The sequence below is a fragment of the Pithys albifrons genome, chromosome 1 (genome assembly GCF_047495875.1).
Source record: "Pithys albifrons albifrons isolate INPA30051 chromosome 1, PitAlb_v1, whole genome shotgun sequence".
Lineage (NCBI taxonomy): Eukaryota > Metazoa > Chordata > Aves > Passeriformes > Thamnophilidae > Pithys > Pithys albifrons.
In genome coordinates this window covers 124,190,756-124,216,158 of record NC_092458.1, presented here as the reverse complement: position 1 = coordinate 124,216,158, position 25,403 = coordinate 124,190,756, and the positions used below count along the sequence as shown (strand labels likewise).

Here is a 25,403-nt window from a genome sequence, read left to right as displayed (position 1 = left end):
TCACCATTGCACTATGAATTCTTGAGGAAACAGCAGCACAGAGAAGTTGTGCTCTCCTTCACAGCATCAAAGACAAATAATACAAGTATTATCAGTGTAATGGATCAATATTCTTAGAATCCAAATCAATAATGCTGCTTAGATCTCCTCTGTTCCCCAAGCTCTGCCTACAGGAGTAAGGAGAAAAAATGTGCATTAATATTATGGCCACTGGAACTCAATTGTTTGGTATTCTGAGTTTTTAGAGGGCCCACGAGCAGAGTTTTGACCTGCTCCCACTCTCAAGTATTATCTGGGTATCTATTTATTAACTTCCCAGAAAAAACACTGTTCTGTGGAGTTTTCCCCCTTCTCCTCTGAATCATGGCTCTCTTTTCTGCTCACTGAGTTTACCACCCATTTTTCTGCTGGAACACCCACCCAGAGGATTTGCATTAAATGGCTTTTATTGGGTGATCTTACAACTCACAGTGTGGACTGCAGGAGGGATAAGTTGCACTTTGGTTACTTTTGGTCTTGTTTTTAATTGCCTAAAGACAAGGAAAAGAAAGATCTGAGGTCTAACCAGGTGTACAGTATTTCTAATTCTTTATGTTGTATCAGTGGCACGTTAATAATATTATCCAATTGACCAATAGGTAGATGATATTTGTGTTTGTTTGTATTTTTTTTCCACAGAAGACATCCCATTTATCTTCTAGCAAAAGAACTGTTATCTATAAGGCATCATTTCTCTCATTCCACCTGTCAATGCTGGCCTTAATAGCACTCATTCTTCAAATGATTTATTGCCAATGACTGCCCTGTTCACTTTTAAATTATTTGTCTGATGTCAGAAGCATTCAGCTTTTTATGCAAAATTGTGTTTTGTGTTTGACACCCAGGAAAAATGTCTCACACTGAAGTATTTTTCCTGCTTTATGGATGAAGCTTGAATTCAAAAAAGATCCTAAGATGTTAAACTGCAAAGACAACCCTGAGAATGCCCTTCCTCCTTGCAGTGAAAGTGAAATGAGTGTCAGAGATGTTGTGGATTTTACACATCTATTTTTCATCAGTGTTTATGGGGTATTAAAGATACGTGGCAGGCTCTGTAAGGACTGGGGAATCCCGTGTTGGAATGGGGAGGAGGAGACTGCCAGAACAGGGATTACAAAGCACCAAGATTTTAGGCTCAAAGGTTATTCAGAATGGTGTTGGGTGAGCAAAGGAAGCAGCTTTGCTGCCCAGCTGCTCCAAGGATGCCAAGAGCTGCTTTAATCTTGCCAGGGGGCAGGATGCCAGTGACAGAAATTAACACAGTGTAACATCTGTTTTTTGTGATTGCCTCCCAAAAACGAGAAAGGAACATTCAGTTGCTTCAATTCACTCGACTGAAAGGGACTGAAAAGATGTTTCAGGGTCGCATTTATTGGAAGATGTTTTTGTGCTGTGATGCTTTTCCACTCTGTTGCTTTCCCCAGCCTGTTTTATGCAGCCCACGAGTTTCAGGGACTTCAAGACAATGACCTTTTAGCATTGTCATCAAGGCTCCTCCCCACTCACAACTGCTGGTGGGGTCCTGAGCCCAGGGTGACTCAGTCAGTGTTCTGGAGCCTTTCTTGGTAAATCCTCCTCTCAGCATCTCCTCCTCCCCCAGATGTCTTACTGAGGCAGCCAAACATGTTTCATTCCTTCTCGAGATCCTCTCATGGGGTTCTGGCAGACACAAGTCTGTTGTGGTTTACAAGGAGCTGACAAAACAGCTGTCCTACATTTCTGAAGTGCAGAACACCTTGAAGATACATTTGGCTCAAAGCAACACAGAGCAAGTTTGAAGGCATTTAAAGCAGAGTCTGTGGTGGCAAAAAGTCATCAGGGGTTTTCAAACATGGATGTTTAACCTCATTTTCAGGAGTGGGATGCACTGCCCCTCCTGGGCGTGACTCTGCAGAGGGATCTGGAGAGACTGGAGAGATGGGGCTGATTGCAAAGGGATGGAGTTCAACAAGGCCAAGTGCAGGTCCTGCCCTTTGGCCACCCCAACCCCCTGCAGTGCTCCAGGCTGGACACAGAGTGGCTGGAGAGCAGACAGGCAGAGGGACCTGGGGGGACTGAGGGACAGGAAGCTCAACAGGAGCCACCAGTGTGCCCAGGTGGCCAAGAAGGCCAAGGGGATCCTGGCCTGGATCCAAACTAGCGTGGCCAGCAGGCCCAGGGCAGTGACCCTTCCCCTGGACTCTGCCTTGGGGAGGCCACACCTTGAGTGTTGTGTTCAGTTCTGGGCCCCTCAGTTGAGGCAAGAGATTGAGGGGCTGGAGCGGGGCCAGAGAAGAGCAACGAGGCTGGAGAAGGGACTGGAGCACAAGTGCTGTGGGGAGAGGCTGAGGGAGCTGGGGGTGTTCAGCCTGGAGAAGAGGAGGCTCAGAGGTGACCTCAGCACTGTCTGGAACTGCCTGAAGGGAAGTTCTGGCCAGGTGGGGGTTGGTCTCTTCTCCCAGGCACTCAGCAATAGGACAAGGGGGCACGATGGGCTCAAGCTCTGCCAGGGGAAATTGAAGTTGGAGAGCAGAAAGAAATTCTTTGCAGAGAGAGTGCTCAGGGATTGGAATGGGCTGCCCAGAGAGGGGGTGGATTCCCCATCCCTGGAGGTTTTTCAGCTGAGCTTGGCCGTGGCACTGAGTGCCATGATCTGGTAAAGGGACTGGAATTGGACCAAGGGTTGGACTCGATGATCTTGGAGGTCTTTTCCAACCCAATCCATTCTATGATTCTCTGACTCCCGAGGATAAGCAGGACCCAGATATTCCAGGATGGAATATGGAAGATTTAGCATGTTTGGTAGAGGTCTATTTTCCTCTGGTCCATTCCATTCCTTTGGTTTTTTGTAGCCAATTATTCTTGATTTAGGGGAATTAGTCTGTGTTGTTGTTAGAATGGAATATGATAGTTCAGACCTTCTCTTCACTTTCCTAAGATCATTTTGAATGGTAATCTTACTCTCTAAAACATTTGTGTACTTTACAAGTGTGATTAATTCCATCATTCAGGACTTCAGTGCCTCTCCACTCTCCAGACCCAACTCAACATATCCCTCCACGCTGTCAGTGAACCCCTGACCACTCTTTTTTCCCTGGCACACTTTGACATCCAGTTTTGTAACCAGGACTGGGTGACTTCTCCTAGACCAAGATTCCCTGCTTGCTTATTAGAACACTGTGGCAGGTGGGGTAATGTCTTATTAATAAAATCAAAATATATGACCCTCTCAGCTTTTTCCTTAGCCTGTGTTGATCTATTTTGGAATGAAATTAGGTTGGTTTGATGCAACATCTTGTTGATAAAGCCATTTTGGCAGCTCTTGCCTTATATTTTCTGGTGTCTAAAGCAGTTTTTGTTTTTTCAAGAGCTTAAGGTGTGTGGTCCATAATACCCCAGATTCTCTCCCACCAAACATCCTTCATGTTAAAAACAGACACCAAATATACTCTTCTAGAGTTCCCCTCTATTCTCCATGAATTCTTCAGGAATTCTCAGGTGATTTGATGTTGTCTCAGACTGTCCTTTAGTGTATTTTAAGGTTTAATTGGTTTGAAAACACTGATAGGATGTTCTTGGTTTGAACAGTACCAGTCCCTTGCTCACCACAGACCTTTCCAGTGAAAGCTGATGCAAAAACCCACATAAAATACTCTTTATCCTACTGAGTATCATCTGTAGATTTCCTTCCAGCTGGGAAGTGGGACAAGACTGTCCCAGCACTTTCTCTTACTATGTTTAGAGATTAATTCCCTTCTTCCACTGATGCCTTTTGCAGACTGGACTTCCTTTTGTTTCTTGGCTTCAGGAATGACCTTCAGTGCTACAGCACATCCTGTGCAAGCTTTGCTCTTGTTACATCAGTGTGAAATTCTCCACTCAGCTGATCTCTTACTACAATTTGATAAATCACCTGGATTCCTCTGTGTGTGTGTGTGCCCTTGCTCTGAGGAACAGCTTTCCATCACTGCTTCAGTTTTCTACAGAAATCCCCCAAATCTCCACAACTGACAGCCCCTGCAATCTGTGTGGCTCTTCTAATCACCCACAAAAGATTCAATCTACTGATCCTTCTAGATCAGGGATCTATTTTTAAATCCCCAATATATAAGCACCTTGTGCTTTTCCTCTTCTGTCATCACCTGGGCACTTGTACCTATTCCCTCCCTACCCACAACACAACTGGAAAAGCACTGACCAAACCCCTGCACAGGAGTTGCATCACAAAGTTGTTCTCTTGATGTAAAATGTCTGTGCTGATGCAAAAAGACAGGAAATAAAGGGGGAATAATCAGGTTTGTTCACTCACTCACTGACTCACTCACTGACTTAATCCCTTTTAGGAGCTTTTCCTGACTGGCTTTGATTTAGATCCTTGCCAAAGTCACACACTTCAAACTTTGCAACCATTTAGGTTAGAAATGATGCTTAAGATCATCAAGCCATTAACCCAACACTATCAAGTCCACCACTAAACCATGTCCCCACCAACACCTTTAACTCCCTCCAGGGATGGTGACTCCAGCACTTCCCTGGGCAGCATTTAAATCCTTGACAACCACATTTTTCCTGAAAGTTTTGTTATCATTTCCTTCAAGGGCAGCTCAAAACTCGCTCCAGGAGGAAGCTTTGCAAGCAAAGATGCTCCTCCTTCCTCTTTGGCAGGAGGCAGCACACCTCCCATCACTAGCTCATGAAACACCAGTCTGTGGTCCAAGCAGCCCCACTCAATCCCAGTTACACCATGTGGGCATGAACCCTGGTTCTTATCCCTTCAGGAGCTTGGCCCTTCACTGAAAGACCTGGCCAGGATCATGTTCCTGTTGCTTACATTCCCTGTATTTGCCTAAGTCTTTTGCTCCAGCACTCTGAGCTTCCTAATTAATTTTGATTGGTTCATTTAATGACAGTGTGTGGGGTAAGAAGTGTGGCTGGTGGGACAGGTAAGGCTGAGGAGCATTTCAGTTCAGACTCACCCTGACTGGCAGAAATGCATCCTCTGAATTCTTGAGGAGTTCTCTCATCATTGATTTGGAAGAGATTTTTTCCTGCCTACATTTATAGTTCTTTTTCTGATCTCAGCAGATGATTTACTCAGGAGCTGGAAGTTGTATCTCCAAAGAGGAAGATGGCCAACTTCATCCCTCCTCTTCCTCAGGTGCTGTTACTGGTACTGTGGCAAAACCTCTACCATCACCTGAAGATGATAATGATCATAAAGGGAGCCCTCAAAAATAGGAGAGTTACTTTTTATAAGAGCAGGTCATGACAGGACAAGGGGCAATGGCTTCAAACTGAAGCTTCAAATGGCTTCAAAAGGCCTTTGGCACTGTCTCCCATAATATACTCCTGGAAAAGCTGGTAGCCCATGGCCTGGACAAGTGTACCCTCTCCTGGATTAGGTGCTGCCTGGAGGTTCGGGCTCAGAGAGTGCTGGTGAATGGAGCTGCATCCAGCTGGTCACCAGTGGTGTTCCCCAGGGGTCTGTGTTGGGTCCAGTCCTGTTTAACATCTTTATTGATGATTTAGATGAGGGGATTGAGTCCATCAGCAGCAAATTTGCTGATGACACCAAGTTGGGAGGGAGTGTCGACCTGCTGGAAGGCAGGAGGGCTCTGCAGAAGGATCTGGAGAGACTGGAGAGATGGAGCTGATTGCAATGGGATGGAGTTCAACAAGGCCAAGTGCAGGTCCTGCCTTTTGGCCACCCCAACCCCTGCAGCACTCCAGGCTGGGCACAGAGTGGCTGGAGAGCAGCCAGGCAGAGGGACCTGGGGGGACTGAGGGACAGGAAGCTCAACAGGAGCCACCAGTGTGCCCAGGTGGCCAAGAAGGCCAATGGGATCCTGCTCTGGATCCAAACTAGCGTGGCCAGCAGGCCCAGGGCAGTGACCCTTCCCCTGGACTCTGCCTTGGGGAGGCCACACCTTGAGTGTTGTGTTCAGTTCTGGGCCCCTCAGTTGAGGAAACATCTTGAGGGGCTGGAGTGGGGCTAGAGAAGAGCAACGAGGCTGGAGAAGGGACTGGAGCACAAGTGCTGTGGGGAGAGGCTGAGGGAGCTGGGGGTGTTTAGCCTGGAGAAGAGGAGGCTCAGAGGTGACCTCAGCACTGTCTGGAACTGCCTGAAGGGAAGTTCTGGCCAGGTGGGGGTTGGTCTCTTCTCCCAGGCACTCAGCAATAGGACAAGGGGGCACGATGGGCTCAAGCTCTGCCAGGGCAAATTGAAGTTGGAGAGCAGGAAGAAATTCTTTGCAGAGAGAGTGCTCAGGCATTGGAATGGGCTGCCCAGAGAGGGGGTGGATTCCCCATCCCTGCAGGTTTTTCAGCTGAGCTTGGCCGTGGCACTGAGTGCCATGATCTGGTAAAGGGACTGGAGTTGGACCAAGGGTTGGACTCGATGATCTTGGAGGTCTTTTCCAACCCAATCTATTCTGTGATTCTATTCTAGGTTCAGATTAGATACTAGGAAAAAATTCTCCCCTGTGAGGGTGGTGAGGCCCTGGCACAGATTGACCAAAGAAGCTGTGGATGTCCCATCCCTGGATGAATTTCCTTCATGAGTGTTATGAAATTCCATTAATTGACATGTCAATTGCTGTCTTTTCTCCTCTTGACCTTCATGCAAAGTGAAATGCAGCCCTTGAAAATGTAGTCCAAGTCTTGGACTGAAGAACTTTGAAAAAATCCTTGGAATGACCTCATCTGTCTCAGTCCTTAGCAATGAAGGTTGACAAGATTTGAAAGACAAGATCCATCCTGTGGAGCTGCCTGTGTTCATCACTCTTGGTTCTTAACATTGTGATGCTCTTAAATATACACCTTACATTTAGAATTCCATCCTGAAACCTGTATTAAGTAACCCTTGAGAACTGCTGGACTTGTGGATTCCTGCTCAGTTGGCCTGGATGATTTCTGCTGCTTTAAGAAAGACACTGAATCCCTCCCGTGGTGGACAAAAGGTGGGACATTTGGTTTGGAAAATTGCTAAGCTGGGTTCTGAAAGTGCATATCATGTTGGTGTGAGGAGATCCCTTTGTCTGAAGAAGTTCTGCCTCTTGGTAGGAAGAATTCTCCAGGCAGCAGCACCACGTTGAGCTCTTGGCTCTGCAAGTAATCTCTGAACTGCATTTTGTTCCATTCCCAGAGTGCAACTCAAGGCCTTACGTGCTTGTTGAATAGTGGGGGTTTAATAAGTATTAAGTATTGCTACTCATGGCATTTAATCTTTATGTTTTCTATCAAATTCTGGGAGAAATCCACACCCTTACTGAAGGAAAGACCAAAGCTCCTTCACTGGAATGTGAGCAAGTTTATGAAGGTAAAGTGGTCTCTTGGATTCCACTGTTTAAACACCATTCTCTCCTTTCTCCATCCCTCCCTCCTCTCTTTTTCATTGGAATTTTATTGTCTTTTATCAACTGCAGACCTAATTCTCCAGTGCATCATGCCCTGTATGTGCAAATGTCACACATTTAAATGCTGCACCTCAGGGAATTAATGTGATTGAGATGAATGATTTATTTGGGTAAAATAAAGGCTGCTTTGGCCACCTGCTCTGGTGTTTCTGTGTGCTGTTCACACTCTTGCAAAGAGGTTGTCAGCTTTCTCCATCCTGATTTTCACAGGTGGAGCTCGAGGCAGGGGAGAATCTCACTTATGACACTTGAAGGCTGTTGGTGGTGGGAACTGGTCAGCTCTGAGTTTGCACCTTTCCCCAAATAAACACCTGAGAGTGGCTCTTAAGCTGAGTTTATAACCAGCTTGTGCACATGGGTGGTTATATAATAATGCAGCAGCAGGGAGAGACAAGGATTGCTTGATGAGGGAAGTGACAGTGGAGTGGGGCACAGAATTCCATGATAAAGGTGAAGCAGCTTCACTGTGTGGCATCAGAGAATGAAGTTCTTTAACAGAGGTTATTTAGATTAGGGGATAATTCTATCAGGCCAAATGTCCATCTCTGTGTGTGTGCAATGAGCTGCTGCAGCCTGTGGAATTAAATCAGAGACCCACTAAAAACATGCATAATTGTGTACTTAGCACTAAATTCCTGTAGTTTGGTGCAAAATAATTGCCAATTTACCACAGCTGACCATGGCATTCTTGTGGCATGCAGAAATCCCTGAGTGGGTGCAGCTGGGTGATCGTCAGCATCATGTGAAGATCATGCTGGAAGCTTTTGGAATCTCCCTTCCTGGAGCTGCACTGTAGGCACTGAGGGCCAGGCAGAGCAGTGCAAAGCAGATGTATCATCTGTGCCAGCAAAGAAGCTGCTTGAGACTGGGAGAACACTCATTCAGCTGTGGGTCACCTTCCCAATGCCATCCCAGGGATACAACTCCTGCCTGGGAGCAGCCAGGCTCTGAAATTCTGCCCTCAGGTCTGTGGTTTGTCCTCCACATCACTGAGAATTCGTGGCATGCAAATCAAGACTTTGCATCTCTTTTCATCACATCTTCTTTTTATGGCACTGTGGAGCTGTGAGATGCCTTGTGCTGCATCTATGGTAGGGATGCTAAACTCAAAATGTTCCCTCTGTGGGAGTTGAGAGAGGCAGGAGAGCTTTGCTTTTGGATGCTGCTTAAGAGTTCAAAATGCCAGTGATTAAAAGAAAGCATTATTTGACTCAGTTGGTTAAAACGTGGTTGTAATAATGCCAAGGTCATGGGTTCAATCCCCTGTGTGGGGCATTGACTTAAGAGTTGGATTTGGTGGGTCCTTCCAACTCAGAATAGTCTGATTCTCTGATTCTGTCTGTGATTCTGTGACTTTCCACTGATTCTGTGTCAATTGGACACTCTGAGTGTGATTCTGTGATTCTGTCTGGGATTCTGTGACTTCCCCCTGATTGTGTGTCAATTGGACACTCTGAGTGGGATTCTGTGATTCTGTCTGTGATTCTGTGACTTTCCACTGATTCTGTGTCAGTTGGACACTCTGAGTGTGATTCTGTGATTCTGTCTGGGATTCTCTGACTTTCCACTGATTGTGTGTCAGTTGGACACTCTGAGTGTGATTCTGTGATTCTGTCTGGGATTCTCTGACTTCCCACTGACTGTGTGTCAATTGGACAATCTGAGGGTGAGGAGTCTGAGGGAGAATAAACTGAGCCCTGCAATGTCACTGTCCCAGTCATTGTCCTGATGCCACAGGTTTATTCCCCAAACTAAACTCTGCTGTGTGTCTTTTTTTTTTTTCAGTAAGGACTGTGTTCTTTCATCTTGCCCGTAGAAGGGGCACAGGTGAATAAAGACTGTGGTTGCTTTTTGCTTAGAACTTGGAGTTCTCTGTCTGTCTGTGGTCAGGGCTCTGAAGGGATTTTTAGCATTTCTTAACCCCTCTCCCTCATTTTGAGGGTAAAACATGTCATTCCAGTAGGACACAGAAGTCCGAGTCTTGGAATGAAGAACTTTGAAAGAAGCCTTGGAATGGCCTCATCTGATTCCAATGGGATGAAGCTCAATAAGACCAAGTGCCGGGTCCTGCCCTTTGGCCACAATAACCCCTTGCAGCGCTCCAGGCTGGGCACAGAGTGGCTGCAGAGCAGCCAGGCAGAGGGACCTGGGGGGACTGAGGGACAGGAAGCTCAACAGGAGCCACCAGTGTGCCCAGGTGGCCAAGAAGGCCAAGGGGATCCTGGCCTGGATCCAAACTAGCGTGGCCAGCAGGCCCAGGGCAGTGACCCTTCCCCTGGACTCTGCCTTGGGGAGGCCACACCTTGAGTGTTGTGTTCAGTTCTGGGCCCCTCAGTTGAGGCAAGAGATTGAGGGGCTGGAGCGGGGCCAGAGAAGAGCAACGAGGCTGGAGAAGGGACTGGAGCACAAGTGCTGTGGGGAGAGGCTGAGGGAGCTGGGGGTGTTCAGCCTGGAGAAGAGGAGGCTCAGAGGTGACCTCAGCACTGTCTGGAACTGCCTGAAGGGAAGTTCTGGCCAGGTGGGGGTTGGTCTCTTCTCCCAGGCACTCAGCAATAGGACAAGGGGGCACGATGGGCTCAAGCTCTGCCAGGGGAAATTGAAGTTGGAGATCAGAAAGAAATTCTCTGCAGAGAGAGTGCTCAGGGACTGGAATGGGCTGCCCAGAGAGGGGGTGGATTCCCCATCCCTGGAGGTTTTTCAGCTGAGCTTGACCGTGGCACTGAGTGCCATGATCTGGTAAAGGGACTGGAGTTGGCCCAAGGGTTGGACTTGATGATCTCAGAGGTCTTTTCCAACTCAATCGATTCTGTGATTCTGTGATTCTATGTCACTGCCCTTAGCAATGAAGGTTGACAATATTTGAGAGACAACATCCATCCTATGGAGTTGCTTTTGTTCATCATTCTTGATTATTAACACTGGGATGCTCTTAAACATAACTTTAATATACACCTTCATTCACGTGGAGAAACAATAACAATGTCAGCACAGGTGAGGGCTTGTGCCACATAATGGAATTTACTCCCTTCTAATCTGGGCAAATTAGAATTTTCCTGCTCCTCAAAACATGACAATTAATCCACTTCTTAATATACTTTTATACCCCTGAGTTTTCTTGTTAATACAGATTGAGGAAAAGGGAAGAACAGCATCAGGAGGGATGTGGGAAGTCCAAGGGAAGAACAGCATCAGGAGGGATGTGGGAAGTCCATCCCAGTGTGGAAGGGGAATCATGGCCCAGTGGGGATAAAAGGCTTTATTCAGCAGCCTTGACAAACTGAATGAAGAAAAAGTGCTTTTTTCCCCCTTTTTTGGCTACAGATACAGAAAGCAGGAGAAGGAGCAAAGGGAAAAGAGGTGAAGGCAAGAACAGCCACTTGAGGAGGAGTAAATGATGAGTATTTAGTTTATTTCAGTGCCTGAAACATCTCTGATGGCCCAGAGACATTTGTATTCATGAAGCTACGAAAGAAACTGGAGATAACTGTTCAAAAGCAAAGCAGAAAAAGGATTTATTTGTTTCAGAATTCCTTATAATGCTCTTGCTGTGCTTTTATTAGTGGGCCAAAATGGCAGGAGTTTCATTCAAGTCACTTCTGCAGCATTGCAAGTCAATCAGAAATTCCTGGCTTAGAAAAAACCCTCCCTGATTAAGTTCTAGTTAATGCAGTTAAGTCACATTTTTCAATTATTATCCCACAAGGATATGTCTAGGAGGAAAATATGTGCTCAAGTTCCTCCACAAAGATTGATAGAGATGACAAAATGTAATTAAGGGTTTCAATGTATTCCCACTGAAACGAGTCAGGGAACTCTCACTCACTCACTTCAAAAGCAGCCTCTGCCTTTTATGTGTGAATGGCATCAAAAATACACATTTGAAAATATCAGAAGCAAACAAGGAGGGCCCAGAAGTAACTAAACCAAAATTTCTATACACCTGGATATAATTGTACATGCCCAGAGAGCCCTGTGGACTTTGCACCAACAAACATTTGCCAAGTGAATGATTAAACTCTTTTATTTCTTTTTTTTTTGGTTGCAGGTGTGGAAAAGGTTCCTCAAACTATCCCTATTCCAGTGCAAATAAACACAGAAAAAAAGAGAATTAAAGTATTTCCTGTGGGAAGGAAGTTTAGAAAGGAAAATTCCAAACCCATTTCTGGGCTGGGATGTTCTGCACCTCCTTTCTGCATGGAAAAGCTTTACAAATGAAATAGAAACCTTGGAGAAATGTGACACAAATTTGAAAAAGATTGCCAAGAAATCATGCAGTGATGGACCAGTCACACAGAAAATCAAGTTACACCACGAGAATTCAAGCCAAGTGAGCAGCAAGAGACAAGGATACTCAAAGTGGAAGGAATTGGGAAGTTTAAAAATGACAATGCTGAACATGAGAACTTTTAAAATCAAAATACAGAAGAAGTTGTTCTATGATTGTAAACAAGAAAATTCTATATTGTCCCTTTAAGGAAGATAAGCAGGTGGATTTAGGGAACAATGGATTTATATTCTCAAAAACAACCCTTATTTACAGGCATATGAAGTAAAAGAACAGCTCAACATCATGTTTTTGGAGAGATAAATATTTAAACTTTCTTTTTTTTTTCTAAACTTTTAATTCTAATACTTCTAGTTTTGACCTCTCTGCATCAGACCACACTGTCCTCCTCTTTTTTGTTTCTCCCACTGGTGTGTGAGATGAAGCAGAAGGGCTAAAGCTACTTTATTGAGTATGGCTTTGATAATTAGAGTTATAACTGGAGAGGAAGGGTTGAACTTCAGCTCTGTTTGATCTTTTGGGGAGTGTGAGTGGTTCTTTTGGGGTTTTTTTTGTTGTTTGTGGTGTGGTTTTTTCCTGAAGGTGCATCTTTACCAATGATGCTCAACTCACTTTGAGGTCAATTCCCAAACCCCAGAGTTTAGACTGTGGAATATGTGCTTTGGGTCCAGCCTCACTCAGCTTTAGATTTCAGTGAAATGAAAAGCTTGCCCGAAGCCAGAAATTGTTGTAGAAAACCAGAGTTTTTCCTCTGTGTGATTTGCAAACAGTGAAGGCTGATTTTTCTCCTTCTTCTACTCATCAGGAGGGTGCCTGAGGCGCCGTTTGCAAGAACAAAATGAAGATTTCCTGTAATTTCTGTTGCCACTGTTTGCTCTCACCTTTCCTTAGGTGGTCTTTGCCTTGAAAACAATGGGGTGGCCCTGACTACACATTTGATAAAACATAAAATCACAGAATCATAGAATGGATTGGGTTGGAAAAGACCTCCCAGATCACCAAGTCCAACCCTTGGGCCAACTCCAGTCCCTTTACCAGATCATGGCACTCAGTGCCACGGCCAAGCTCAGCTGAAAAACCTCCAGGGATGGGGAATCCACCCCCTCTCTGGGCAGCCCATTCCAATCCCTGAGCACTCTCTCTGCAAAGAATTTCTTTCTGATCTCCAACTTCAATTTTCCCTGGCAGAGCTTGAGCCCATCGTGCCCCCTTGTCCTATTGCTGAGTGCCTGGGAGAAGAGACCAACCCCCACCTGGCCACAACTTCCCTTCAGGCAGTTCCAGACAGTGCTGAGGTCACCTCTGAGCCTCCTCTTCTCCAGGCTAAACACCCCCAGCTCCCTCAGCCTCTCCCCACAGCACTTGTGCTCCAGTCCCTTTTCCAGCCTCGTTGCTCTTCTCTGGCCCCGCTCCAGCCCCTCAAGATCTTTCCTCAGCTGAGGGGCCCAGAACTGAACACAACACTCAAGGTGTGGCCTCCCCAAGGCAGAGTCCAGGGGAAGGGTCACTGCCCTGGGCCTGCTGGCCACGCTAGTTTGGATCCAGGCCAGGATCCCCTTGGCCTTCTTGGCCACCTGGGCACACTGGTGGCTCCTGTTGAGCTTCCTGTCCCTCAGTCCCCCCAGGTCCCTCTGCCTGGCTGCTCTCCAGCCACTCTGTGCCCAGCCTGGAGCGCTGCAGGGGGTTGGGGTGGCCAAAGGGCAGGACCTGCACTTGGCCTTGTTGAACTCCATCCCATTGCAATCAGCCCATCTCTTGGCCTTTTAGTCGGCCTACCAGTCAAGAGTAGAATTCTACTTTAGGTTTGATCTGCTCTTTGCTTCCCACTGTAAGTGTCCTCTTGGCACAGGATTTAGCCCAGCATTCCTATGAGCCAGGGTATCTTTTTCAGGTATTTCACAGGTTTTCCCCTCTCACTTTCTCCTTCATCACAGTGATCTGTTATAAACAGTTTATCTAAAGAGGTTTTGCTTTGCTTTCAAACTGGTTGGACTTAGTGCCATAAATTGAAATGGGTCTGTTATTGCACTAATCGTTCATGGAAAACTTCATTAAGGGAAAGTTGGAACAGCACAACTTTTACTTTATTCTGAATTCTGAGAAATAATACATAATAATACATAGTGCCATGATCTAGTAAATGGACTGGAGTTGGACCAAGGGTTGGACTTGATGATCTTGGAGGTCTTTTCCAACCCAATCCATTCTATGATTCTAGAAAATATAACAAATGGCTTTTTTGTTTAACCATTTCAGTTGTGCCCCCCTCGACTGCCACTGACTCACAGACCCTGCAGGTTGCAACAGCCATTAACTTTAAAACAATATTAAACCAATAAATTTTAAAACAATATATTTTTGTATTTCCTCCCAAATCCATGCTTTGGACCCAAAAGCAGATTCATGTTCATGAAAGATCAAGCAGAAATTCTCAGGCTCAGGCTGAATGTTTGGGTTGATACAAAGCCCCCTCTGCAAAAATGTGGTTTAATCCTGCACAGCTCCCACGGGATCTTGTGTCATGGCAAAAGGTGAGAAAAAACTGCATCTTAAAAATCACCACCATGGAAAAGGGTTTGGAATCTTTGCAGGTGCTTCCAGAATGTGTGAGCTGATCCCTTTTCCCTCTCTCTGCTGGCTGCACATTTCCAATTACACAGCACAAACAGGAACAGGGCCGAGGCTTTGGATTATACAAATATTTCTGATGACAGTTGGGAGGAATGAAGTCATCCTGAGATGTGCTAAGGAAGCTGCATGTCAGGCCTCTCTCTCCTCTAGACTGGCCTATTTAAAATAAATTTACATTTAAGGTCTGATATGAAACCCCTTGAAGTTCCCAGAAAGACTTTAATGCTCTTTGACTCAAATGCATCTCATATTTCCTGTGATTCTATTTCTGTAACAGCTCTGTGGGTTTTACTATTCCTACACATTTCCAGCAAGGCTCCCTCTGGTTTCTTTTGTTATTATTATTTGCCCTTATGATAATATCATAAATCTTTCCTGATTTTCCCACCAGCCAGCAGCTTAATTCCCTTCTAAGGTGTGAGTTGGCTGAGTCCCCAAACCCACCAGTCTGGCTTCTGAAAGCACCTGCAATGAAAACCACAACAACAAACCAGAAGTTCCGCTCTTTGCAAACATTCCAAGCAGAACTCCTTCCTGATTCTGTCTGCCTGTCTTGTTTTTTTTTTTAAATTTTTAATTACTTTATTTTATTCACAATTTCAGTTTAAGCTCTACTAGAAGTTAATTGGCTTCATATCTGCTACTGTTGTGTGTCACTCCATGAGAAAGCAAAGCTCTTTCCTGCAGCAAACGCTGCTGGAATGAAGCATTTCCTGCTTGTACGCAGTGGGTGCTATTTCTTTTCTGGAGACCAGTTTAGATACATAAAAAAGCAATTATTTTTAAAAATGTATTTTGTTTATTACACCCAGAAGGCAAAGACCTTGGCAGTGTTTAAGTCAGTGCATTATCTGCTGTAGCTTTGCCTCTAAATTTGCTGGTTGTAAAGGGTAGAGGGATGGGAAACAGCAACATCCAGATGCTGAAGATCCTCCTCCATTCCACTGAGCCATCCCAGAATTGTGGAATGGACTGTTCCAAATATGAGAGTGTTTATGATCCAGTTCTAGGGCTTTTTTCTGTTCCCCTCCCATTTTTCTTTCTGTTTGTCTTTATCCCTTTACTTTTGAGGGCTTCTCCTTCTCACCTCTTCTCAATTTTGACCTTCCCAAATTTTTGCCCAGCTTTCCTTTCTCTGACTAGAAATGAAGAACTCAGTCAGACCCAGAATTTGGAGATGCAGTAGAAGTTTGGGGTCACCCCTTAAAAGTTTCAGTCTCATTCTAGAGAAAAAAATATGTTAATGGATGTCTAGAAAACAGCTACATGGGAGCTGTGTTTGCAAAGTCAACACTTACCAACAACTACCCAAAAATACTGCAAATATCTGACACATAATTACAGTCACCATCACTGGAATATTGCAAATATTGGAATATTGTCTCTGTAACTACAAGTTACAAGTTTGCTTGTTCCTCCTTCTGGTTTTAACAGTAATTTTGGTATAATTTTGGTCTTCTGGAAAGTAAATTGACATTGCTTTGTTTGTAATTATGAAACACTTGTGATGCACTTTATGCTTTAATGTAATTATGCCTCGTAGATAGAACACAGCAGCTTCCTAAAGATTGTTCACATCCCTGCGGGATACTTGGCTGAGACAAACATGGATCTAGTTTATTTAACATGATTAACTACCTGAAGTATTGGAATTCTTAAACAGCCAATCACAACAGCCTTGGATTGTGAGATGACTGGAGAGAGCCTGGATTTTGTGGCACACCCTCCCTTTGATGTAGCACCACACTGGGCAGTGCTGATGGGCTGTGATCTCCTTTCCCCCTTCCCCTCCTTCCCTGTGCAAATGATGGATGAAACTTTGCTAATCACAGAATCATAGAATGGATTGGGTTGGAAAAGACCTCCCAGATCATCAAATCCAACTCCAGTCCCTTTACCAGATCATGGCACTCAGTGCCACGGCCAAGCTCAGCTGAAAAACCTCCAGGGATGGGGAATCCACCCCCTCTCTGGGCAGCCCATTCCAATCCCTGAGCACTCTCTCTGCAAAGAATTTCTTTCTGCTCTCCAACTTCAATTTGCCCTGGCAGAGCTTGAGCCCATCGTGCCCCCTTGTCCTATTGCTGAGTGCCTGGGAGAAGAGACCAACCCCCACCTGGCCAGAACTTCCCTTCAGGGAGTTCCAGACAGTGCTGAGGTCACCTCTGAGCCTCCTCTTCTCCAGGCTGAACACCCCCAGCTCCCTCAGCCTCTCCCCACAGCACTTGTGCTCCAGTCCCTTCTCCAGCCTCGTTGCTCTTCTCTGGCCCCGCTCCAGCCCCTCAAGATCTTTCCTCAACTGAGGGGCCCAGAACTGAACACAACACTCAAGGTGTGGCCTCCCCAAGGCAGAGTCCAGGGGAAGGGTCACTGCCCTGGGCCTGCTGGCCACGCTAGTTTGGATCCAGGCCAGGATCCCCTTGGCCTTCTTGGCCACCTGGGCACACTGGTGGCTCCTGTTGAGCTTCCTATCAATTAGTCCCCCCAGGTCTCCTACAGGAGATAATTAAATAGGGCATTTGATTTCTTTCTCACCCTGATGATTTGCTTTCCTACACTTGCCCCAGCCAAAGGCAGCAGCAGATTAAGGAGAACATGGCACTGGGTCTGTACCAAAGCTGGAACAACCTCCCTCCCCTCCCTTCCAGCTCAGCCTCCTTTCCTCTCTGCATTGATAGAGAGGCCCTGGTGCAGTTCATAGAATCATAGAATCATAGAATTTATTGGGTTGGGAAAGACCTCCAAGATCATCAAGTCCAACCCTTGGGCCAGCTCCAGTCCCTTTACCAGATCATGGCACTCAGTGCCATGGCCAAGCTCAGTTTCAAAACCTCCAGGGATGGGGAATCCACCCCCTCTCTGGGCAGCCCATTCCAATCCCTGAGCACTCTCTCTGCAAAGAATTTCTTTCTGCTCTCCAACTTCAATTTCCCCTGGCAGAGCTTGAGCCCATCGTGCCCCCTTGTCCTATTGCTGAGTGCCTGGGAGAAGAGACCAACCCCGACCTGGCCAGAACTTCCCTTCAGGGAAGTTCATGGCAATCCTGGTATCATTAACCAGCCACTGGTTATAATTACTTGAAAAGGATTCTTGTTTCCTTGCATGGCTGTGTTGTCTCTGCTCCTGCTGTTGGTTCTGGTGTCAGAAACAATGCAAGATAAAAATAAGCCTGACTTCTACAGAAACTTGGTATTTTTATAAGCCAGCCAGAAGACAGTGGTGCAGAGAAGTTTAGTGAGTGCAGTTCTGTGTAAGGGCTCTGAAGGCAGGTTGGACTTCAGGAAGAATTTTTCTGAAAGGGTTTTCAAGCACTGGAACAGACTGTCTGTGGAGGTGGTGGAGTCTCCATCCCTGGAGGTGTCTGAGGAATGACTGCACATGGCACTCAGTGCTCTGGCCTGGGGCACAAGGTGGGCAGTGAGCACAGGGTGGTCTTGGACATCTGTTCCAACCTTAATGGTTGTATGATTCTATTCTATGATACTTTAAAAAGCCAGGGAATTGCTTTTTGAAGGTTTTTCTGTAAAAGTCTGGACCCATGGAAATCAATGGGGAATAACCTCTCTGTGTCCAGACAGATATTGAGCTGGAAGAAGGTTCTTAATTACAACAATTTAACATAAATGCTTTTTTCAGGAATGGGAAATTGATCTGGGAAGCTGATAGAAACTGCAGACTCTGTGTGTCAGCAGCAGATGGGTGGGAGAGAAAGCAGGAAGGTAGAAAAACCCCTTTGCTCCTTCTTCAAATTAATACTCTGAGAAATAATTTGGCAATCGCTCATTATTCTAATGAACCCCCACTCTTGATTATGATAAATACTGAATTACATGATAATTTCTCCTGTGCTTTCATTGACAAAGTTATCTGAATTGACAAGGCACAATGAGATTGGTTTGGTTTTTTTTTAATGGGGAAGCAAAAAGCAGAGGATTTCCTGCAATGCTGCAAAGTGCTCTGAGCTGGTGAGGCAAAGGCAGGGATGTTGTGACAAAGCTCTGCAGAACACAGTTGATTAGAGCATTGAATTAACTATGCTCTCATGTGGGCCCTCTCTCATCCTGTCATTCGTTCTTTCAGCCTCCTGTGTCACCCTTTCAATCTGCACATTATTGTTTTCTTGTCCAGAAGGGGTTTTTTTTTTAGAGGACTCAGCACAAATGCCAGCGCTTGGCTTTCATTCAGAATAAAACAGCCCCAGTGTTCTGCTCCATCGAGTCCCAAAAAAACCCAGTGCAAGGTGGCTTGCTCAGGTTAGACTCCACCAGTCTGCATTGATTTAATGAGTGTGGAATAAGAGAGAACAGCTGTACAAACTGATGATCTTCAGTGGTTATTTGCTTGTGAAATGCCATCGCTGCTGTGACAGCAGCAATCAGACCTAGCACTTGTCTAAGCTCAACTTAAAGACCCAATACAGTCACTACAAAGGGTATGAAGTGAAATCAAATCAAGATTAAGTTTCTGGAGGCCTGTGATGGGTTCTAGAACATATCCAAGTGTGTGGTAAAGCACCTCTCCCCACCCAAACTGTCTCTAACCTCCTTTAGCCATGGAGCACATGAGGATTGGGTGGCACTGCCTTAAAGCCAAACAGCAAAGTTCACACTTACATTTGTGCCAGCATCTTAAAGTCATAGAATTAGAAAATTTGGGTTGGAAGGGACCTCCAAGATCATCCCTTTCCAACCTCTTGTCATGGGCAAGGATACCTTCCAGTATCCCAGGTTGCTCCAAGCCCTGTCCAACCTGGCCTTGGACACTCCCAGGGATGGAACAGCCACAGCTTCTCTGGGCAACTTGTTCTTCAGTGTTAGGATGAGTCAGGTACTTCCTGTGCTTGAGAGGCTTTTCTGAAGGCTCAGATATCCACAGAGAAGTCAAAGTCTGAAGCTGAGCTCCCTCAGTATGACCCACTCCCCATGCACATGCCAGAAAGGGTAGGTAGGTCACTGGCAGTGAGGATTAATAGCAGGCTCTCTGGTTTAAGTCTTTTAGCCCTCACTGTCTGCACTAACAAATACACTGTTATTAATGCAGATGCTCTAAAAAAACCCTTAAATCTCTGTGGAATCATCATTTACTCCTGTGAATTGCAAGCTGTGAGTGAAAATGTTAAGAGTTTTCTGACTGCAAGGCATGTTCTGCTCTTGGATATACTACTTTATTTTCCCCCCAAAGTGAGACAAGAAAGTAAATACTTTCTGGAAATAAATAACATCAAACTGGAGAATGGTGTATATTCTGAATACATAATTCCAGCAACCATTAGTGGCAAATAGAAGCAGAATGGCCTTTTGCCTTGTGGCTGTTTTTTAATTCAGAGCTCTATTAAATAATACTCCAGAGGAAACTTTTCTAACATAAATGCCAAGAGCTTCTTCTTGTGTAACCTCTGACCTAAACTGGGGCTTTTGCAGTCAGAACTGTGGGCAGCTCTTGCCTCCAGGAGGGTTTTCACTCCCATCTCTGGGAGGGTTCAAAGCCAGGTTGGATGGGGCTCCAGTGGCAGATGGCCCTGCCCATGGCAGGGAGCAGGAACTGGATGTTCTTTAAGGTCCCTTCCAACATAAACCCCTCTGTGCTTCTCTAATTCTATGGATTTACCAGGCAGTGTGTGATTCAGAGGGTCCATTCACATGAACTGCTGGTAGAAATTACCTGTTCTTTAAGAACTCTAAAATTTACCCTCTGTTTTTTTGCCCTGTGTCAGAGGACAGGATGTTCTGCTGGCCATATGTAAAAGCTCATGAATAGACTGCAAAAAAAAACAGTTTAATGAGCTTTTCAAAGATAAGAAATATGTGTTTTCTTAGCTGTCAAATTCCCTTGGCCCTGCCTGATGTTCTATGAGGCAGATCATGGGTGATGAGTTAAATGAGGAGCTAAAGGTGCTCTGAGCCTCCTTATGGACAGGATTCATACCTGCCATAGTAATGGATGTGACAGAAACCCCTCAGTCTCTGCTCATGACTTTCACTCCCAGAAGTTTTCCTCCCCCAGAACCTGCAGGGACAGGACTGAGCCCACTCCCCTCCTGCATTGAGTGGGGTTGGGGTGGCCTGGTGTGGGGTTTGTTTTTGGCAGAGACCCCACACCACAGTCCTGAGGCTCAGCCAGAAGCCTTCAGGACATTCAGTGTCCAATGAAGAATTGCAGAGGTGTGATCAAGAAGTGGAATCAGTGACCTCCTGTTGTTCAAGACTTTTATTTGAACTATCAATAAAACATAAAATTGCATTTCCAGCATCAACAGCATCCTAGCAAAGCATCCAGTGAATAATTTTTGGGAAAAAAACCTCCAAACCCCAAACAAAACCATATTAAAAAAATCTTCAAGACAGTCACTATCAAGTGGGAATGGGGTTAAAACTTTTCCCTTGGGCTTCTTGGTAAATTTTGTTAAGAAGCATCACACTCTTTCTGCATGATCAATGTACAAATATTAATACTTAATATACCAGGAATACTTTTCTACTATCAAACAGCCTCCACCAGGAAAAATCCACGTAAATGGAACAACCACATTAACCTGAACACCAGATCTTTTAAAAAACCTGCCACTTTAATTACCCCAATTAAAAAGCAACAAGCAGATGATGAAAATACCAAACACAGCTACAAAGCCTTCAACAACCATGAAAATACAAGAAATTACAAAATAGAAATGTGATCTTTACAATGTGTCAAGCACTGCTGCTTAAGAGGTAATTTAATTTATTTGGGAGAGTGTTAATAGGATATATTTTACTTCTTAGTTTTATAGAAGAGTATAAACAAATTCTGAATAAATTTTTTTGTGTAAAAAAGTGAAAAACCCACTAACTTTACACCAACAGTGCCCAGAGTTCCTGACAGGTGAAAAAAACCCAACAATGTAAAGCTTATACCTGTGAAACATTTGAATACATCCCTTGTGATGGATATTTTATGAAAATATAAATGAGATTCTGTTTCTCTTGCATAGTGTGAAGGAGAGATCTTGTACTCCTTCCAAAGTACCACGCTTTAATAAAAATGAATATAAAAAAAGGCTACAAACACATGTTTATGAAAACTGAGTATTTCCTGCAGTGAAATTATGTGTCTTGGGAAGCTTGTATTGAATGTGGTGTAAATGCACTGGCAGAAATTCCACAAAGAATCCTGCCTTTTACTAAACTGATCGAGGTTGTCGTTGTGGGATTTTCAGCTGGTGTTGCTATAATTAATTTTTTCCTTATTTGCTTATAAGGCAAAGTCATTTTGTAATTATCTGATAACATTATTCTGACACTGCAGGAGCAATGCCTTATGTAACTAAATCAATAGCTTCAAGTATAAATGGTTTGGTAACTGCCCTGAAGAGTTGTATTCTATTACTTCTCCTCATTTTCCCACAGGAAAATAATGAGTTTCTGAGTTCCTACTTACAGTTCAGTCCTTTATTTCCATCCTCCCTGGGAGATGGGTCTGAAAATGTGAGGCCCATCATTAAGAAATTCAAGTCTCCATTTCCAGAAGGGCTTAACTCATTAGTTCACCAGGGTTGTCAAGAAGTGCAGTTGGGCCAAAATGGTATAAAAGGACTTCAGTTGGTCATCCTTGGCAGTGAATTTGTCTGGAGTCCCTGCATAGAATCCCAGAATGGTTTGGGTTGGAAGGGACCTTGAGATGATCCAGTTTCAACCCCCTGCCATGGGCAGGGATATCTCCCACCAGCCCAGGTTGCTCCAGGCCCCATCCAACCTGGCCTTGGACACTTCCAGGGGATAGGAATAGGTACAAAGCCCAGCTGAGTCCCATACTTGAACAGGACTCACCTGTGTGCTTGTCTCTGCTAGGCTGGGACTTACTTGGAACAGACAATTTATAAGCAAGACGGAACCCAGTGGTTGGTGTGGTTTGACAGATTGCTTAGAGTTAAAGTATAACCTGGAGAACCTGGGGATTTGGATTCCAAACCAATAACTCTCCATGAATCTATAGTTTACTGCCTATCAGGACTGAGGCAAGATTAAATAAATTTTGTTTGCTTAATGAAAAAAGAACATCCTGACACAGTGAACAGCACAAAAGTGACTAATCCATCTCTGTCTTCCCCAGTGAATATTATTAATTATGCTGTTTGCTTTTCTGGACTATTTTTTGTAGTCTGAAGCAGTAATTGCATATGTAACTACCAGCATGAGATATGTATAGGCAAACTGAGCCAATGATTTACAACCTGTCAGTACAAGAGATACATCAGAGAATCACAGAATATATATCTTGACTTTTGAAGAATTATCACTAACCCAAATGCTTTTTTCCCACCCTTCTCTTTGTGCATTTATTTAAACTGGTCACCAAATATCTGAGGAGAACAGGAAGTGTTTTTCCAGCTAGTTGATCATGACACACCAGCAGAAACTTCACCTTTTTGTGCACCTCAGCGTTGGGATGACTCCCTGAGCTAAGACTGCAATTTCTCGGCAACTTTTCTCGAGGAAAATGAGCCAAAACCACACGTATTTTTCACAGTTTCTGCAGGACTCACTTCACTGCTGCTGTGTGTGTGAACAGCCTTGCTGGGGACACAGCAAACCACCACAAGTTACAGAGAACCGCTGCCAACGAGCCGCAAGAAACAACCCGGAGCATGTTCGCGGAAAAGATGCCATTTGATAACGAGTTTTCTCTCATGCATTTGGCTCAGCAAAGTTTAATGGTCCCGGGTGAGGCTTCCCCGGCTCCGGACACCCGGGGAGGGGGATCGGGAATGTGCCAAGGGGTGATTGTCGCAGAGAAAGGCAGGGGGACACCGGCGGGAGGTTTCCCTGATCCTCCGAGCGCAGGGTCCCGTGTCAAAGCCCCCCCGAGCCGCGCTCCCCCCGCATATCCCCGCGCATCCTCCCGGAGCCGCCGCTGCCGCTCCCGCCGCTCTCCGCGGTGCTGAACAGGGGCCAGAGCGACGAAGAGCCGCGGGGCTGGCGGGGAGAAGCGGAGCGGAGGGAGGATGGGGGGCTACTCAGGATAAGCACCCCGGCCAGCCAGGAGGAGCTCGCCCCGAGAAGATACTCCGGGCAGGGCGGCTCGGGGGTACCCAGCTCCCCTCGCTGGGCAGTGCCGGGCGGCCCCTTCCCCACGGCGCTCCCCGGCCCTTCGCCCGCTTTTACCACGAGAGGAAAGTTTTGTCCGTGGTGTCTTTCTCCCCACCTTAGGGACCAGACCTGGCCTGGAAGGGACGGCGAGGACTGGGGGAAGTGGAAGAGGATGGGGGGAGAGTTATCTCCTACTTATTTATTTATTTAGCTCTTTCCTCCCTCAGGTCGCCATGGTGATACCGAGCTCGCTCTCCCTCCGAACAAGAGGAGACGGGCACCCCTTGGCGAACAGCCCCCTCGCCTCCGCTACGCCTGCCCCTCACCCCCGGGGGAGGCTGTCCCCTTCCTGACCGCCCAGAGGGGCCGGCACCGCGCCGCCCCATCACCCTGGCACCCTTCACTCTGGCTCCTGCTGCCCTCACCCTGGCACCTGCTCCCCTCACCCTGGCTCCTGCTTCCTTCACCCTGGCTCTTACTCCCAGCACCCTGCTCCCCTCACTCGGGCACCTGCTGCCCTCACCCTGGCTCTTACTCCTCTCACCTTGGCTTCTGCTCCCCTCACCCTGGCACCTACTCTCCTCACCCTGACACCTGCTTCCCTCACCCTGGCACCTGCTCCCCTCACCCTGGCACCTGCTCCCCTCACCCTCGCTCTTGACCCTCTCCACCTGGCTCCTGCTCCTCTCAGCCTGCTCCCGGATCCTCTCAGCCCGGGCCAGGCTGTCCCCAGCGCTACCCGGACTCCTCTCACCCTCGCTCCGGTTGCCCCCAGCGCTGCCCGCCCGGCCAGCGCGACCCTCGCTCCTCGCAGCGCAGCCGCCCCCCGCTGCCTTCCCAGAGGAGAAGTGAGACGAGAGCATCCAAAAAACCAGCATCATGCCCGCTCTCCTTCCGTTCTCCCCGCTTTGAAGTTCTTCCCGGTCCCGGCAGCGCAGCTGGAGCACCGCTGGGGAGGGGGCGGCAGGGCGGGACGCGGTCGCTGAGAGCCCGGGGGAGGGAACCGGAGCACCCCCGGCCCCGCCGCGGCCGCCGCGTTTTGCCCGAGGTCTTGGGGATGGGGCTCACACGCGGGAGGCTCCCGCGACGGCAGCTGCAAGCGGGGACCTCAGAGCCAGCCCGGCGCCCACCGTGTGCCCCCCGGCCGCGGTTCCCACGGTGCCACTTCGCCCCGTGCCCAGCGGGAAGCGGTCGAGGCTGCTCTCCCCCAGGTTACATAAGGAATGCACCCCGAATCCCCCGGCACCGCCGCTCCGGCTGCCGCTGGGGCTTGAGGAAAGGCATTTTGGGGGCGACGGGGGAGATGGAGAAACGCAGCGGCAACGTAAAGGCACCAAAAACCCGCAAGCCACCCCATCCCGCAGCTCCGCCGCGTCCCTTCGGAGTAATCCTGCCCGCCTTACCTGGTGGCTGCTCTCACTCCATGCCGGCTCCCCGCGGGACGGGACGGGGCAGGGGCGGCTCTGCGCCGGCTGCGGGGGCTCGGTGCGCGCGTGTGAGCGCCGCTCGCAGTCACACGGCCCCGAGGACGAGGACGAGGATGAGGATGCTGCCGGGCGTCTCCATTCCCCACGCGCGCTCGCCCACCCCCGCGGGGCAGCGGCACCCGCCGGCTCCGCGGCAGCGGAGAGGGGCGCGATCGGCCGCGCTGTGCGTGTGGTGCGGTGTGTGCGTGTTGTGTGTGTGTGTGCGGGAGCGGGTCCGAGGGGGGCGGGCGCGGGAGGCGCGGCCCCGCGGAGCAGCCGCGGGCGGGCGCGGGGGCTGCGCTCGCCCGGCGGGCGCGGAGCGCGGAGCGGGGCGCGGCGGCAGCGCCCTCTGCGGGCAGCGCGGGGCGCGGCGGGGGCGGCGCGTTCCTTCCGCGGGGGTGGCCCCGCAGCGGCCCCCGGAGCCGCCCCCCCCCGGTCCCGCGGGGATGGGTGATGTGGGTGGCCGTGGGAGGGGTGAGATGCCTCCGCTCTCTTCTCCCCACCAAGGGATGCGGGCGGCGTGTCC

The 25,403-nt window shown here is 47.4% G+C and overlaps 1 protein-coding gene across 2 annotated transcripts in view; it reads right to left on the bottom strand.

The window, feature by feature from the left end:
- Positions 1-25,107, bottom strand: part of KCNJ6 (potassium inwardly rectifying channel subfamily J member 6) — a 168,497-nt gene extending 143,390 nt beyond the window's left edge. For both annotated transcript variants that reach the window (XM_071566955.1, XM_071566964.1), the window contains exon 1: positions 24,815-25,107. The gene's annotated coding sequence lies outside the window, so the exon portion shown is untranslated. The remainder of the gene's footprint in view (positions 1-24,814) is intronic.
- Positions 25,108-25,403: the final 296 nt, after the last annotated feature.